The sequence below is a fragment of the Macrotis lagotis genome, chromosome 6 (genome assembly GCF_037893015.1).
Source record: "Macrotis lagotis isolate mMagLag1 chromosome 6, bilby.v1.9.chrom.fasta, whole genome shotgun sequence".
In the NCBI taxonomy this organism is placed as follows: domain Eukaryota; kingdom Metazoa; phylum Chordata; class Mammalia; order Peramelemorphia; family Peramelidae; genus Macrotis; species Macrotis lagotis.
In genome coordinates, this window is record NC_133663.1 from 46,974,420 (window position 1) to 46,992,541 (window position 18,122).

Genomic DNA, 18,122 nt, shown 5'->3' on the forward strand with positions numbered 1-18,122 from the left:
ATTATTTAAGATTTGCAAGTGAAAATACTCAGAAGAGATGATCTCTTGTCAAAAATTACTATGGTCCCTTCATTAGAGATGAACCTGAGGGGCTCAAAAGTTATCTTAATTAATTTACAATACAGTTCCTCTAAGACCCATCTAGTTACTTTTCTATTATAAGGGGGGAAAAGTGCTAGCTGTGGAGACAGAAAATCTGGATTGAAATCTTATTTCTTTCACTTAATATTTTCCTCATCAATTAACTAAGAGAATAGGGACTAGACTAGAACATCTGTAAGATTCTTTTAGGTTCTAAAACTGTGAAGTCGAATCAAGTTTGTTCAGTCACAACATACACTAGAACCCCAAGATGATAGGATAAAATTGTCAACCATGGTGACTGTCATAAGATTGCTACTGGGTTGTAGGGGGAAAGTGATATGTGCTGATGGAGAGAGGACCTATTCCCAAAGAAATCGTGCTTCTTTGATATTCTGAAGTACTAATAAAAAGAATGATAATTAACATCTTTTTTTTTTCCTTTAACTCTTCCAGCCATAAATGGATACATGTATGGAAACCTACCAGGACTTGACATGTGCCTAGGTGACAGGATTTTTTGTCATGTCTTCAGTGTGGGATCAGAAGAAAGTATTCATGGCATTTTTATTTCAGAACACACTTTTGTCTCTTTAGGACAGAGGGGAGACACTATAAATGTGTTCCCACAAACCTCCTGGGCTCTTTTTATGATAGCAGATACTCCAGGTGAATATTTAATCTTATACTCTGAAATTATTATCATGTATTCAATAGAAGGTTCTCTTTGTAAAGGACCCAGAGTTCTTACAAAAGTTTAAGGAGACAAAAAAGGGAATTTTAATTTGGAGGGCATAATGCTCTCTTGCACAATTAGAGCAAATAGGAAGCAAGGGAAGGCAAACATAGCTATCCGAGGTGCACAATTATTTTCAGGAGGCTCCAGTGGTGCCAAAAAAAGAAGAAAAAAGAGCAAGGTCATCTAGATTTGAAAAATGGAAGAAACTTTAGCAACTCTCTCATGATCTAAATCCTTCATTTTACAGAAGTGGGAAATGGGACCCTGAAAGATTCAGTGACTTGGTCAAAGTCAAACAGGTAGTGACTGGGAAGAGATGCTTTTACAGTGAATAATATCAAAAGAACACAAATGATGGCTTAGAAGATTATCCTTTCGTTATGATATTTTGCCTCTCTGGGTTACTTTGTATAATATTTTGCACGAACCTGCACAATTTTCCAGGGTTCCTTTAATTCTCCTCCTCTTCCTCCCCCCCTCCCCCTCTACTTCTATATGTTCCATATCCATATACTTCAGTATTAAATTTGGAGTCTGAGAGTGTAAGATTTGAATTCAGAATCTAATTTTGAATCAAATCCCACTCTTTCATTTTTTACCCTGATAAGTCTCTTGGTTCAAAATATAAGAAAGTTGTTTACTCTGAGTTCACTGATGCCTCCTTCAAGACTCCAAAACCAGGAACAGAAGAAACCAAACATCTGGATATCCTAGGTACTGAACTATGTGATTGGCTCGTTGCTCTATATGACCTGGATTAGATTTTTCTTTCCTTTTTTGGTACCAGAAGTGGTTCCACTGCAGAAGAACCTCAAACTGATCTAGATAGACAGGAATGAGCATTATCCAGTGAATTGTCCACTGTTTTACTGTAGATTGTGCCCAGTTCAGCAACCCCATGGAATGGACCCTGAAAATAGCTTTATCATTCAGTTCCATTGTGGTTAACTACTCAAGCTTCTGAAGATAAAATACTGCCTGGAGATATGTAGCTTTGCTTTCTATGTGGTTCCAAGCCAACCCATCATTGTCCTCCTCACATCAAGCTGCAAAGACCTGATCTCAAGATACTAAAAACAGAAATTGCAGAATCTAGAACTTGTATCATTTAGATGAAGCCCTTAATTTTACAGGTTAAAAAAACTGGAACTGAGAGATTGTTCATTAAAATACAATATAGTGCATTAAAGTCTGCAATGCGTTGGAGAGACATTGCTTCATTAAAGTCTTGTGACAATCCAATTAGGGAGGTGTTATGAGTAATAGCCATTTTGAAGATGAAGAAACTAAGATTTACAACTAATAAATTTCAGAGGTTAATTTGAAAAAAAGTCTTTATGACTCTCTTAGAAACCCAGTACTATGCTACTCTGCCAAAACCAAACTATTTCTCTTATATTGCTCTTAAGAAACAAATCAAAATAATGCAACCCATAGAGGTTTATTGATTTCCTCTTGGTTTTATAAGAATATTTGTTTGAGAATCAGAAGTCATGATTCTGGCCCCTCTGATCAGTGTTCTAGGACAAGTCTTGTTGCCTCCATAGGTCAATTCCTAATTTGTAATCCCAGAAGGTTCCTTCTCTCTTTCAATCTAGAACCCTAAATCTCAGGACCAAGACCCAGAGTTAGAGCCCCTGACTTGTAATCTCTTCAATTTGTCCTGCTAGACCACTTTGTGCTATCATGGAAATTCTGTTTTTCCATAATTGTGCAGCTTATCACATTTTTGACAGAAGGGAAGGGCTGAGAAAAAATATTCCTCTTTTTCCATATCCTTTGGCTCCTTGACATAGATTCTTGTGTGGTTCATTAGGAAAGAAAAGAGGAAAGAGCTGGCTCGGTTTTTAACTCTCAGGAATGCTCTAATCTGATATATTAAATGGTTCTTACAGAGGTCATTGTTCTTAAGATGGTGGTCTGGAATCTAGGTCACCACAGTCTTGAAAGCAGCTGAAAAACATACTTTATAAACCAACAATGAGCTGCCTGTTCACTACATTCATTTTGGTAGGCTTATAGTTCCCATCCAAACTCTCCAATCATCTCACCCCAAATCTTCCAACATCATAGAAAACCTTTTTTTTTAATATTATGTGAGGAAGCTGAAACTCAAAGCACTAACCTCTCAAAATAACTTAAAATTCATAAAGTTATTCCAGCTTCAAAGTATTTTGTGGTTCTGCACTTGCACAAAAACCATACTTCATGAGCTCCTCCAGTTTCCTTGATTTTTGCTTATCAAATAGTGTACACAATTAGTTCATAGCAAAAACATTTAATGAGATGCATTTTAAGAAAAGTAATAACAGGACATTTGCTTCTAGTCCTTGAGTAGACTTTTTGGGGGACATTGCTTTGTGAGGGACGGGGGAATCTAGTGATACCCAAAGGTTCTACTTGATGAAAATCACTATGTCTGTGTTTGGAAGGGCAGATGACCTAATGTTTATATTTTAAGTGAAATAACCCCAATGTATCTCTCTGCCAACTTCCTCTAGGTCCGAAAATTCAGGCAAATGTGGGAGATATAATTAAAATTATCTTTAAAAACAAGGCTAGCAGGCCTTACTCTATACATGCTCATGGAGTGAAAACAGATTATTCCAACATTACTCCAACAAAACCAGGTAAATGTTTAGGCGAAAGAAGTTGCCTAGGACAAGGAAATGGGGGCAGCAAAGATTAGAAGTTATGTTTGGATGGTGATTTTTAAAAACGTTTTAGCCATTTGCATCTCCCTATAATTAGATTTGCAAAGAGATTTCTTTATTAGTATAAGTCAGCTTGCAAGATGTTGAAAAGTGAATGGTAGATGAGGAAGAAGATAAATACAAAATAATTAACTACAAGGTAGTTTGGGAGGGAGAGTAGTAGTAGTAGTAGTAGTAGTAGTAGTAGTAGTAGTAGTAGTAGTAGTAGTTGGAGGGATCAGGAAAGGATTCATATAGAAGTTGATGATTAAGCTGTGGTTTGAAGGAAAAAAAGAATTGTACAAGGTACAGATAAGTAAGAATATATTCCAGGAAATTAAATATATTATAAGAATGCAGTAAATAGTTGTTGGATTGAAATGAATTAAGTATATTTGCCTCAACAGGAGAGATAAGACAATATACATGGAAAATCCCTGAAAGATCTGGACCTACCAAAAATGATTCTGTTTGCATTCCCTGGGTTTACTATTCAACTGTGAATCAAGTTAAGGTAAGCTGTCCTTTACATTATTGCTTTCATAATTTTTTTGATATAGACATAACTAATATAAGGAAAGTGTGTTGAATCTTTTAAAAAAAATTGAAGTCAGTTGTGGTGGCCCATGCCTGTCATTTCAGTTATTGAAAAGGCAGAGACTAGCCTTTAGTTCAGGAATTCCCAGATGCAGTAGGGTCCATCGGGTTGCACATTTACCACTCATATTAGTAAGGTGACCCCTTCAGATCGAGGAGCCTCCAGAAGGAGAGGCAAACCAGCTCAACTGGAAATGGAACAGGTCAAAGCTTCCATACTGATCAACAATGGAACCAGGTCCTTAATCACCACTGAACACTCAACCTGGTTGGTTCAGGGAGAGCTAGTTTCAAAAAAAGGTGGGGGGGGGGGGAGTCCAATTCTGTGTAAACTTCCTACTGAAACAAATAGTTCTCGCATGGTAATGTGCTATTTGGTGCTATTTGGAGAATAGTGCCAAAAAAGGCTTGTGTTTCTATAGGAGTGGAAATAACCACTCTTTAAGATAGTCTGTTTATTCTCCATATAAATGAATGAATGATGTTATTTTCATGAAAATTTTCATTTGAGCATTTTGTCCATTTTAAGTGATTAAATGACCTAAGCTTTAAGTTTTTATGTAATTGTGTGTTTCAGTGTGATGAATATATTTTTGGATAAAAGCCCTAATGGGCCTCTTGGGCAAGAACCCATAAAAAAAAAACGCCCTGGGGATAGGAACTGTTCGATATTTTTTATCCCAAGCAGCTGTCCATTAGACTCAATATATGCCTGCTGATTAATTGAAGAATGAATTAATTCAAAATCTCAGAGTTAGAATTAAAGAATACACCTAATGAGAAAGATTTCTCTCTTCAATTTCACAAAGATGTTTTCACATTTCGCTGCTCTCCTTCAGTTAGAGAATTGCAAAAGTTAAATACAGTGACATTATTGCTCAACTAGATGCAGTTAGATTTCTTTTGATGTCATTGGAAGGAGGAAATAAGCATTTATTAAATACTTTTCTTGGTAAAGATATTCAAGGGGATGGCCATTTCCTTTTCCAGTGGGCTAAGGCAAACTTGCCCAGGGTCACATAGTAAGTGTCTGATTTGATCTTCCAATTCTATATGCTATCCACTAAGCCACCTAGCTGCTTCCTTATCTAGTCTAATCCAAACAAAATGATATGCTCTAAATTAAATCTTTAAATGTCCAATATGTTATAGACATTTTACTTAGTACCAGAGATATAAAAGCAAAAATAAAACAATTCCAGCTGTTATGAAGCTCACTGGGAAAGACCAGAATAAAGATATATAGATCCCGTTAAAGTTCAAAAAGACTGAGGTCTCCCACTGTATCTAGGACCATCTCCAGTTGTCCTGATATATGTCTGGCCACTGGACTCAAATGACTCTGGAGGAGAATGTGAGACTGATGACTATGCACAGCACTCCCTTATTTATTTCTAATTCACTTGCTTGTCATGGCATCACCTCCCTGATATCATGGTCCTCTTTGAAAATGAAGGATGCACAACAGCAAGCATGTGCTGACACCGTGCCCCCCCCCCCAACAAGAGGCTATTATAAAAGAGTAAATTGAGGCAGTCAGTGGTTAAACAGCTTTTTCAAAGTCATACAGATGGTCCTGGGGATTAGGGAAAGAATGAGGGAGAGAGAAGGTTGAACTCAGATCTCAGACCTGAGAACTTTTTATCCATTGCACCACCTAGCTGCCTTCTAGATGTTGGGTCATTTTTAGAATCACAGTTAGTTGCATTCATAGCCTATAACTCAGGGTCTTGATCTGATTTGTGTTCCCAGGATATCCACAGTGGATTAATTGGACCTTTGCTAATCTGTCTCCAAAATGTCCCCAAGAACCCTATTGGGGGTCCTGTTCTCAATCTATTTGCTTTGTTTTTTACTTTTGATGAGAAACTATCCTGGTACTTTGATGAAAATATCAAAAAGTCTTCTGCACATCCAGAGAAAATAAACAAAGATGATACAGAATTTATCCAAAGCAACCAAATGCATGGTAATATCAATACCTCACAGCTGATATAGTCAACAATAGTCAACTCTCAGTTTGTTGTTGTGGCTTTTGTTGGTTGCCCAAGGCCACACAGCTAGGTAATTATTAAGTGTCTGAGACCAGATTTGAACCCAGGTACTCCTGACTCCAGGGCTGGTGCTTTATCCACTGTGCCACCTAGCCACCCCATCTCAGTTTGTTTTTCAAAAAGAGACTGAGGATCCAGAACCAAAGAAAATGAGATCTTTCTATAGAAATATAATGACAAATACAGAACCTCATTTTTTCCTTGTATATTCATTCAACTTAATAGATCACCTAACTCCTTTCAGCAGGAAATATTCTGGGTTCTCTGGGTGGAATAATCCAAATAGAAATGAGGAAATATTAACCAGTTACAATGTTGAACTTATTTTAAATTAAGATTATAAATTTAAAATTGAACTAAACACATATTCAATTTCCATTTTATTTGTCTTCTAATTTAATTTTGAAATTGCTGAAAATTTTTATATTTGTATATACATATGCATGCATGTGTACATAAATATAGAAAATTAAATTTACATATATTTGCCTACATGGAGAAATTCAGTCATGTATGCAAAATACTTCACTAGTTCCTTGTTGAGTATGTCAATACAGCATACACATAAAAGCTGACATGCACACAGACAAAACTCCCTTCAGTGATACAAGTTGGCATCTCTTCCAGAATGTTTCATCTTAGAATGTTGCTTGAAGAAATTGAGAGGTCCATGGTTCTGTTGCAGTGTAGATCAGACAAGTCTTGGACCAAGGGTGTCCCTGACCCCAAGGTCAGTACTTTATCTCCCAGATCACCTTGCATCTCATAGAGATAGACACACAGACAGGTAGGGGGAGAGAGACAGAGACAGAGAGAGACAGAGAGACAGAGACAGAGACATAGAGAGAGAGAGAGAGAGACAGAGCTAGAAAAATAGATAAAGAGAGAAAGAAGAGAGAAAGAAAAAGAAAAAGAAAGATGAGTAAGTAGGTAGAAAGATAGATAGATGGATGGACTGACTGTCACAGATGGTTAGAGATTGTCAGAGAGAAAAAATAGGTAGGCAGACATTGAAAAATAGGTAGATGAAGAAAACTTGAGATAGAAAGATGATAAAGTAAGTAGATAATAATAAATAGAATAAATTATAATTTCCTGTGTTTCGTATTTTAAATCTTTCATAATCTGATTTTTACCTATTTCCTCTAACTGATTTCACATAACTCCTCATAGATTCCATGTTACCACCAAACTGTCCTGTTTGCTTTTCCTCTCATATGACTTTCCCTATCCTACCCCTGTACCTTTGAACTAGCTCAGTTCCATGCCTGGGATGCTCTCTAGCCAAACTTCTGTCTCTTAACATTCCTTACTCTCCTTGGAGCTTAGTCATAGTGCCACCTTCTTCATGCTGCCATCCTTGAACTCTATGATTGTTCTTTTTCTGACCATCCCTGTGACCCCTTCCAGTTGCTAATATTCTTCTTTCTATTTTGAAATTGCCTTATATTTAAAGGTATGTGGATAGATATGGGTAGGCTACATCTACCACACACATATACATATATAAACATGTGTGCATATATGTATATTTTCTATACACATTTACATGTGTATTATATGTCATTAGATTGTGATCTGTATCACTGGAGAAAATTCCCCTACTAGGAGTTACTTAGCTATTGAAATCTTACACATTTTTATCTTAGCACCCTTCCTAATAAATAGAGAGTATAGATGAGGGTTCTTTCTTTTTTTATGAAAGATCAAGTTTTCACAGCTTTTGTTTTACTTTCCTCAGTAATGAAGAGTCCACTAGTAGAGGTGTTTTATAATGAATGAATGAATTCATTATTTTAGAAGGATTAGTTATTGAGCATTAAAATCTTTACTATCTCTGAATCATTTGCTGTACTTAGAAAATGTCCAATCATTTCAAATCTTTGTTTTTAAAAGCTATCTGATGTTGCTTTTTGTCTCTCAGCAATTAATGGAAGACTCTATGGAAACACTCAAGGTCTGATGATGCATGTTGGAGACACAGTGAACTGGCATCTGATTACCTTGGGGAATAATTCGGATATTCATACTGTTCACTTTCATGGCCACAGCTTCAAATATAAGGTACACACTTGGTTTGTCACAGATTCATTTTTTTTTCCTGATGCTTTGTGACTTCACTAATGCACTTGTGTGGAATTGTGAAATGATACATGGAATCAAAACTCTAAAGCTGGAATGGACCTCAAAATCCAATGTCTCTCATTTTATTTGTTAGTTATTTGATTTTTCTTAATTAATTAGAGGTAGTGTCCTCCAATCTATCCCAGACTGGAAGAACAGTGACATTCACAGTCCCTTGAACCATGATTGTTACAGAAACTTTGCTCCATTTCTAACTGGACTGATTCAGCCCTTTCCTGTGTCCTCTGGCTCCAAGTTATTCACATATTGGTGATACTCTTGCCGTATATAACCAGTTGACTTGCAAATCTATTGCAACTCAGAGCTCCAGAGCTTAAGTGACCCACCAGTTATCTCAACCTTCCCACTAGCAGGGATTACAGGTATATGCCAACAAATCAAGAACCCTCATTTTACTGATTAGAAAACTGGAACTCAAGGAACTTAAATGATTAGCCTACAGTCATTTATTTGAGTAATAAGTTTCAAAAGTACAATTTGAACCCAAGTCCTCCTTTATCTGTTAGTTAACAATTAACTGTTTATTAAGTACTTACTATTTGCTAAACAATGCTAGTTCCTGAATGAAATATAGTAAGTCAAAAGCAAATGAGGGAGGAGACAACCTAGTGTAATAAAAGACATGGGATATTCAAGATACTAACAATCTAGTGGAAGAGAAAAGATTTATTATGCATGAGACAATTATCAGTCAATAGTAGATGGAACAAAATTAATTGTATAATAGATATTATGATAGGAATTCAGAGGAGAGGCAGATTGTTGAGGAATAGAGTAGACCTTTGAGAGGAGGGAGATGAGCTGAACCTTGAAAATGGGTAGAATTTCTATGAGGGTGGGGAGACAGAAAGCATGATAAGGAAATTCCAATTCCTTGGAATATGATCAGAGATAGAAAAGGAAACCTTTAGGTATGCCACATTCCAAGGAAGGAGAAATTAGTGGTCTGATGGGATTCTCATTTCTATTGAGGAGTAGAAGTGATCACAAAATAGGGTCAGATTGATCAGGACCTTGAAAATTAATATATACTCAAGAGTCAAATTGCTGTCAATCTTTCCTATAAAATGAAAGAAATGAATTGTTCAAGATTTCAGTTCCTCACAAAATCTGATACCCTTTTAAAATTTACCTTCCAAAGTGCCTACAAAATCCAAGGGCCACATGGACCTTAGTTGAATCCTGAATTCAAGAGGCTCAGTTAAAGGGTAACAGGTTACAAATTAGGCAACTACCTGAATTACTTTGATGAAATACACTGATATTATTTCATCTTTCTCATTCAGAGGTCTGGATATTATCACTCAGATGTTTATAATCTTGTTCCTGGAACATTCAAAACTGCAAATGTATCCAAAAGATGCCGGGATTTGGTTATTCCACTGTCATGTTAGTACTCACCTTAATAGCAGAATGGAAAGCACTTACACTGTTTTAGAAAGAGAAGGTAAGGGCTGTTAAAGGTGATGAATGCTATTGTGACCATGGCAATTTAATATAGCTGCAGAAGGTAAAAAGGAACATCATTTGTTGAGAGATCAGAGACTGTATTCTATTAAAGTTACTGTCTTGGAAAGATAGAAACATTGCTTTTTATTTTTCTTTTATGAAATCTAAAGTAGTTCTTCTTTTCCTATTATCAGGACCTTTAATTTTAGTCATTGTTCAAATAGATATAGAACTGGAAGAGAAGTGTTAAAAGATGTATAGTCTGTTAACCATAATTTTCCTAAGCTAAAGAAAAATGAAAAACAGTTAGTTTTATAAATGAAGTTTAATTCTCTATAATCTTACCAATACCCATGGGTGGATGGTATCCTTACAAATACCAACACTGATACAAAATTCTTGGGGAATTTTATACAGAAAGGACAAAGAATCATAAAAACTGAGTTAAGAAGCCAATGAGATTTCACATAGATGGCATGGTTTTACAATATGATTCTCTCAAATTTTGTAATATTTACTTAAAATTCCAAGAGTAAATGTTTACAAATAACAAATGGATTTTCTCTCTGCTCATCCAAGATGTCTCTTATCTTGAGATTTTTTTGCGCAGGTAAGGAATGTATGGTGCTAACATTGAGATGACCAGATATCATTGACACAGGCCAAGTCATCATTGTAGGACACAAGCCTTACATACATTTTATAACGATTAGTTAAAGATTAAGAAACTAATTTCTGATCAGAAATATATAGATCAGAAGTATTAATTCCAATTTAAAGAAGATCAGATTAGAGAAGTCCAAGACTCTCACGGAGATATTCAAGTGAATTGCTCAAAATAACAGTGGTAAATAAGCAGAAAAATATTTGAATCCAGTACCTGAATCTACCGCATGTTAGTAATTTTTAAACATACAATAATATATCACTAAGTAAACCATAACCATAAACCCATGACTAATATTTATAGTCTTGACTTTTGGAGCCAATCTGTTTCCTTTATAGTTCCTGTTTATATAAGAGAGTTCAAGCAGATACTATTTTTCTAGACTGCTCAGATTTAAAGTCAGGCAGACAATATGGAAACTATGTATGCATCTCCTATTCATGGGTAATCAAGTTTGACAAAATAATTTGCAAAATAATTTTCTGAATAGGAAACTGGAAGAAGGAAATTCACTTTGGGATGAACAAGATCTTCTCAAGAGATGATAGAGTAGGGGCAGCTAGATGGAACAGTGGATAGAGCACTGGCTCTGGAGTCAGGAGAACCTGAGTTCAAACCTTCTTTTGTACTTTTTTCATTGAATCCCTGGAAATTCTCCATATGAATTTATTTACCACTTTTTTTAACTCATTAAAGTAATTTTGGGGAATTTTGATTGGTAGGGCACTAAACAGGTAGTTTAGTTTTGGCAGAATTGTCATTTTTATTATATTAGCTCTACCTATCCATGAGCAGTTGGTGTTTTCCCAGTTATTTAAATCTGATTTTATTTGTATGAGAAGTGTTTTGTAATTGTTTTCAAAAAGTTTCTGAGTCTGCTTGGCAGGTAGACTCTCAAGTATTTTATATTGTCTTTGAATGGGATTTCTCTTTCTAGCTCTTTCTGCTATATCTTGCTAGTCATATATAGAAAAGTTGAGGATTTATAATGGTTTATTTTATATCCTGCAACTTTGCTAAAATTGTTAATTGTTTCCAGTAGATGTTTGGATGATTTCTTGGGATTCTCTAGGTATACCATCATGTCATCTGCAAAGAGTGAGAATTTTGTCTCTTCCTTCCCAATTCTAATTCCTTCAATTTCTTATAGCTGAAGCTAACATTGCTAAAACAATATTGAATAGTAGTGGTGACAATAGGCATCCTTGCTTCACCCCTGATCTTATTGGGAATGTCTCTAGCCTCTCCCCATTGAATATATTCTTTGGTGATGGTTTCAGATAGATACTATTTATTATTCTAAGGAACAGGTCATTCATTCCTACACTCTCTAGTGTTTTAGTAGGAATGGGTGCTGCATTTTGTCAAAAGCTTTTTCAGCATCTATTGATATAATCATATGATTTCTGATAGGTTTGCTGTTGATATAATTAATTATACTAACAGTTTTCCTAATATTGAACCAACCCTGCATTCCTTATACTTGGTCATAATATATTATCCTAGTGATAACTTGTAATCATTTTGATAAGATTTTATTTAAGATTTTTGCATCTATATTCATCAGGGAGATGGGTCTATAATTTTCTTTCTCTGTTCTAACTCCTCCTGCTTTAGGTATCAGCACTATATTGGTGTCTTAGAAAGAATTAGGCAGAGTTCCATCTTTCTCTATTTTTCCATAGAGTTTATATAGAATTGGAACCAGTTGTTCCCTAAATGCTGGATATAATTCACTTGTGAATCCATCAAGCCCTGGACATTTTTTGTTAGGGAATTCATTGATGGCTTTTTGAATTTCTTTTTCTGAGATAGGGTTGTTTAGGTATTTAATCTCCTCTTCATTTAACCTGGGCAACTTATATTTGTAAATATTTGTCCATTTCACTTATATTGTCAAATTTATTGGCATAGAGTAGGCAAAATAATCCCAAATTGTTATTTTAATTCCTCCTCTTTGGTGGTGAGTTCACCTTTTTCATTTGTGATACTACCAATTTGTTTTTTTCCTCCTTTTTTTTTATTCAAATTGACCAGAGGTTTATCAATTTTATTGTTTTGTTCATAAAACCTACTCTTGGTTTTATTTATTAATTCAATAGTTTTTTTTGCTTTTGATTTTATTAATTTCTCCTTTAATTTTTAGAATTTCTAATGTGGTATTAAATTGGGGGTTCTTTAATTTGTTCTTTCTCAATTTTTTTAGTTGAATATTTAGTTCATTGATTTCCTCTTTCTCTAATTTATTCATATAAGCATTTAAATATATAATATATCCCATGACAGCCGCCTTGAGTGTATCCCATAGATTTTGGTATGTTATTTCATTATTGTCATTATCTAGAATGAAATATTTAATACTTTCTATAATTTGTTGCTTGATCCACTCATTCTTTAAAATGAGGTTATTCAGTTTCCAATCAATTCTGGGTGTATATCTCCCTGGCCCAATATTGCATATGATTTTTATTGCATTGTGATCTGAGAAAGATGTGTTCACTATTTCTGCCTTTCTGCAATTGATTATTAGGTTTTTATGCCCTAGTACATGCAATTTTTGTATAAGGGCCATGTACTGAAGAAAAAAAAGGTATATTTTCCTTTCTATCCCATTCAGTTTCCTCCATAAGTCTACCATATCTAGTTTTTCTAACAATCCATTTACCTCCTTAACTTCTTTCTTGTTTATTTTATGATTCAATTTATCTAGAACTGAGAGCAGGAGGTTGAGGTCTCCCACTAGTAGAGTTTTGCTGTGTCTTCCTGTAGCTCTTTCAACTTCTCTAAGAATTTGGATGCTATATACCACTGGGTACATACATATTCAATATTGTGATCATTTTATTGTCTATGGTACCTTTCAGGAGGATATAGCTTCCTTCCTTATTTCTTTTAATGCTATCTATTTTTGCAGCTGCTTTGTCTGAGATAAGGCTTGCTACCCCTGCTTTTTTCATTTCAGTTGAAGAAAATTATATTTTGCTCCAACCTTTTACCTTTACTCTATATGTATCTTTCTGCTCCAAATGAGTTTCTTTCTTATAAGCAGCATATTGTAGGATTCTGGTTTTTAATCCTGTCTGCTATTTGCTTACATTTTAAGTGAGAGTTCATCCCATTCACATTCAAAGTCATAATTACTAACTCTTTATTGCCCTCCATGCTATCTTCCCACTGTTTTTATTTTTCGCCTTTCCCCCTTTTATCTGTATTCCTCAGTATTTTGTTTCTGAATACCACCACCTTCGGTGTGTTTGCCCTCCTATATCCACCCCCTCCCCTTTCTTTCCCCTTTCCCTTTTTCCCTTCCTTCTATTAGTTCCCTTTTTTCTCCCCCCACTTCTGTTCCCCCTTCCCCTTTCCCCCCCTTTTAATACTTGAAAGGTAAGATGCTTTTTAAATTAACTGACTGTGTGTGTATAAGTTAACTTTAAGCCATGTCTAATGAGAGGAAGATTCAGGTGTTTCTCATCTCCTCCTTTCTTTCCCTCTATTACAATAGGTCTTTTGTACCTCTTAATGTAATGGGATTTACTGCATTCAATCCTCTCCCTCCTCCTGTCTACTTCCTGTTCCCTTTTTTAAGGAGGAATTGTTTTTAAATCATTCTATCTACATCATAGAAAATCCTGAGTATCCATCACTTCTGGCTAAGTATATTGTCTCTGTTAGAGTTACAATTCTCAAGAGTTATGAGAATCTTTTTTCCATGCTGGGATATAGCCAGTTTCATCTTATTGGATAGTAGCTTTTTTTCTTTACCCCCCCCCTTTTTAAAACCTTTTTATGTGTCTCTTGAACCTCCTTTTTTGATGTCCAAATTTTCTATTTATCTCTGTTTTTTTCATCAGGAATTGTTGGAAGTCTTCCATTTTATTAAATGTCCATGTTTTCCCCTGAATGCAAAGGCTCAGCTTTGCCAGATAGTGGATTCTTGGCTGCATTCTAAGCTCCCTTGCTCTTCAGAATATCTTATTGCAGGCCCTTCGATGCCTTAATGTTGATGAAGCCAAGTCCTGTGTAATCCTTACTGTGGCTCCTTGGTGTTTAAATTGCTTCTTTCTGGCTGCTTGCAGGATTTTCTCTTTTATCTGATAGTTCTGGAATTTGGCCACAACATTCCTTGGTGTTTTCATTTTAGGATCCCTTGTATTTATTCTTTCAATAACTATTTTGCCCTCTGGTTCCATGATATCAGGGCAATTTTCCATCACTATATCCTATAATATTAAGTCCAGGATTCTTTTCTCTTCAATGTTTTCAGGAAAGCCTGTAATTCTCAGGTTGCCCCTCCTCAATCTATTCTTGAGGTCAGTGGTTTTGCTGATGAGGTTTTCTTCTATTTTTTCAATTTTTGGTTTTCTTTAATAAACTCTTGCTGTCTTACAAAGTCATTAGTTTCCACAGACTCCATCCTTTTTTTAAGAGAAGAATTTTCTTCATTTACCTTTTGCAACTCCTTTTCCAATTGGTCAATTCTATTTTTGTAAGAGTTTTCCATTTAACCAATTGAGGTTTTGAGAGAATTTTTTTTCTTGTTTCAAGGTGTTAATTTTCTCTCCCAAATTTTCCAATTGATTTTTAAACTCCTTCCTTATTCTTTAAGGAAGTCTTTCTGTTCTGGAGAGCAGGTCATATCCTCCTCAGAGGTTCCAGGTCTGTCTGAGTTAGTGTCTTTTCCTTCCAAGTATTTTTCTATAGACCCTTCTTTGTGCTGGTCTTTTTTCATTATCCTAAAAACCTTGTATTGGGGAGGGGCTGGTTCACAGGATCCCTAGAGGCTTTTCTCACTGAGTGTAATATCTCCAACTGGACAGTGGGTTGTGCTAGAGGTTTTGCTCACTGAGTGTAATATTTCTAGCTGGCCAGTAGGGAGTGCTAGAGGTCTTGCTCTCTGAGTGTAATGTCTCCAGCCGACCAGTAGGTGGTGGTGGTTGCTTTCTCTGGAGTGTCTGTGACCTTGATTGAGGCCTTCTCCCTTGGCCAGGAGGGAGTGCTTGAAGCTGTTAAATACTTTTGTCTTCCATCAATAGTGGACTATGCCCTGGGGTGAGGTGATCACTCTCCCTATTATCAGCTGAGCTGGTTCTAGGGCTGAGGTGGGCTGTGATTGTGTTTGTCCTGGGCAGAGGCTTCTGCTGGAATGGAGGTGTGGACTCAGTTCCTCTTGACCAGAGGGGCCCAGGGATTGACTCTGCAACTCTCCTGCTCAGAAACTCTCCCTCCAGCCCTACCAGCAAGCTCCTGAGGGTCAGTCCCACCACTGATACCTTCGCTCCCTAGTTGCCAACTCTAACTCCTCGGCTGATCAAGCCAGTCTGGGCAGGCCCCCCCAGGCTCCCGGGCTCCAGCCCCACCATTAATCAGGCTAATCCGTGGCTCATCCAGGCTCCCAGGCTCTCCCTGGCCAGTGCTCCTGACAGAGTTTTTTCCTTCATATTCTCAGATTCTACCACTCATTTTTGCAAGGTTTTGAGTTTTACAATTTTTCTCCCTCCCTCCAACAGAAGGCAATCTAACACAGGCTTTACATTTGCAGCCATGGTAAGTATAGATCAGTATAGATCAAAATTGATCCATAAGGAAGATCTATAAGGAAGAAAGAAAACATCAGAGATAGCAAAATTATATCATACAGAAGACAACTTTTAAAATTGAAGATAATAAGCTTTGGTCTTCATTTAAACTTTACAATTCCTTCTCTGGATTCAGGTGATATTCTCTATCACAAATCCCCTAAAATTGTCCCTGATTATTGTACTGATGGAATGAGCAAGTCCATCATAGTTGCTCATCCCCTCATGATGTGGTTATCTCACTCAGCATCAATTTGTGCAAATCTTTCTAGGCTTTTCTGAAATCCCAACCCTAATGATTTCTTATAAAACAATAGTGTTACAACACATTCAATTACCACACTTTACCACAATTTGTTCTGTCTTTCCCTCAATTTTCAATTCTTTATTATTACAAAAAGAGCTGCTATGAATATTTTTGTATACATGGGATTTTTACCTTTTTTTTTCATGATCTCTTCAGGATATAGACCCAGTTGTGGTATTGTTGGATCAAAGGGTATGCATATTTTATTGCTCTTTGGGCATAATTCCAAATTGCTCTTTAGAAATGTTGGATCAATTCACAACTCCACCAACAATACATCAGTGTCCCAGATTTCCCACATCCCTTCCAATACTGATCATTGTCCTTTCTGGTCATATTGACCAATCTGAGAAATGTGAAGTGGTCAGAGATGCTTTAATTTGCCTTTCTCTAATTAGTAATGATTTAGAGCAATTTATCATATGAATATGGATCGCTTTGATTTCCTTATCTGTAAATTGCCTCTGCATATCCTTTAACCATTTGTCATTTGGGGAATGGCTTGTTTTTTTTTATAAATTTGACTCAGTTCTCTATATATTTTAGAAATGAGTCCTTTGTCAGAAACACTAGTTGTAAAAATTGTTTCCCAATTTACTACATTCCTTTTGATCTTGTTTATAGTTATTTTGCTTATGCAAAATCTTTTAATTCAATGTAATCAAAATGATCCAGTTTGATTTTATAATATTCTTGATCTCTTCAGTCATAAACTGCTCCCCTTTCCATAGATATGACAGATAAACTATTCCTTGTTCTACTAATTTGCTTATAATATTGTCTTTTATGTCTCAATCCAACACCCATTTTGATTTAAATTTGGTATAGGGTGTGAGATGTTGGCATAATCCTAGTTTCTGCCATACTGTCTTCCAGTTTTCCAGCAGTTTTTACTGAAGAGTGAGTTCTTATCCCAGAAGCTCAATCTTGTTTTTTCAAACAGCAGATTTCTAGGATCATTTCCCGCTGTCTCTTTTGCACCTCATCTATTCACTGATCCACCCCTCTATTTCTTAGCCAGTATCAGATAGTTTTGATAACCGGTGCTTTACATATAATTTTCTATCTGTTATGGCTTGGTCGCCGTCTTTTGCATTTTTTTCAATAATTCTCTTGATATTCTTGACCTTTTTCTTCCTCGTATGAATTCAGTTATTGTTTTTCTAGCTTACTTCCAGTCAGTTTCTTGACTTTTCACTTTATGTTAAAGTTGGACTCTTCTCCCAGGATAGAGGGGGAATCGTTTCAACTTCAGGTGTTTTGTGAAGCTAGTTCTGGGGGTTTATGAGATTCCAGCTCTTCCGAAGTGGTACTTTCCTACTCTCCTGGCCTGTGTGCTGGTCTATCAGTGACCACAAGCACTTTTTTTGCCCTAAAGTGTGACAAAAGGCCACAAACTCTGCTATACTAGTGTTCTTCCTTGCCCTAGAACTACGACCAAGAACTTCGACCCAAATCTGAGTATGGACAGTACAATAGAGTCCTGCACCCAGTGCCAGCTAAGGGGCCCCTGAAATCTCCTTTTGGCCAGTTATCCAACCCCTTTACCAGAAGTAGATGCTGACATTGTTGATTCAGTTGCTCCAAGACCTGCTGCTAGTTTGCTGGGAGTCCACTCTTTGCTGACACAGCCTTCATTCCACTATCACCCCAGTGCAACAGACCTTTCCTGTTGACCTTGGAAGTTGTTATGAGATGGAAAATTATTTTATCCTGATCTTTTGTTGGTTCTTGCCCTCAAGAATTATTTTGAGGCATTATTTAAAGTTGTTTGGAAAGGATTAAAATCAGTCCCTACCCTTTCTCTGCCATCT

The 18,122-nt window shown here is 36.2% G+C and overlaps 1 pseudogene; it reads left to right on the top strand.

Annotated features, from left to right (window-relative positions):
• Positions 1-18,122, top strand: part of LOC141492114 (ceruloplasmin-like) — a 44,354-nt pseudogene that overhangs the window by 23,415 nt on the left and 2,817 nt on the right.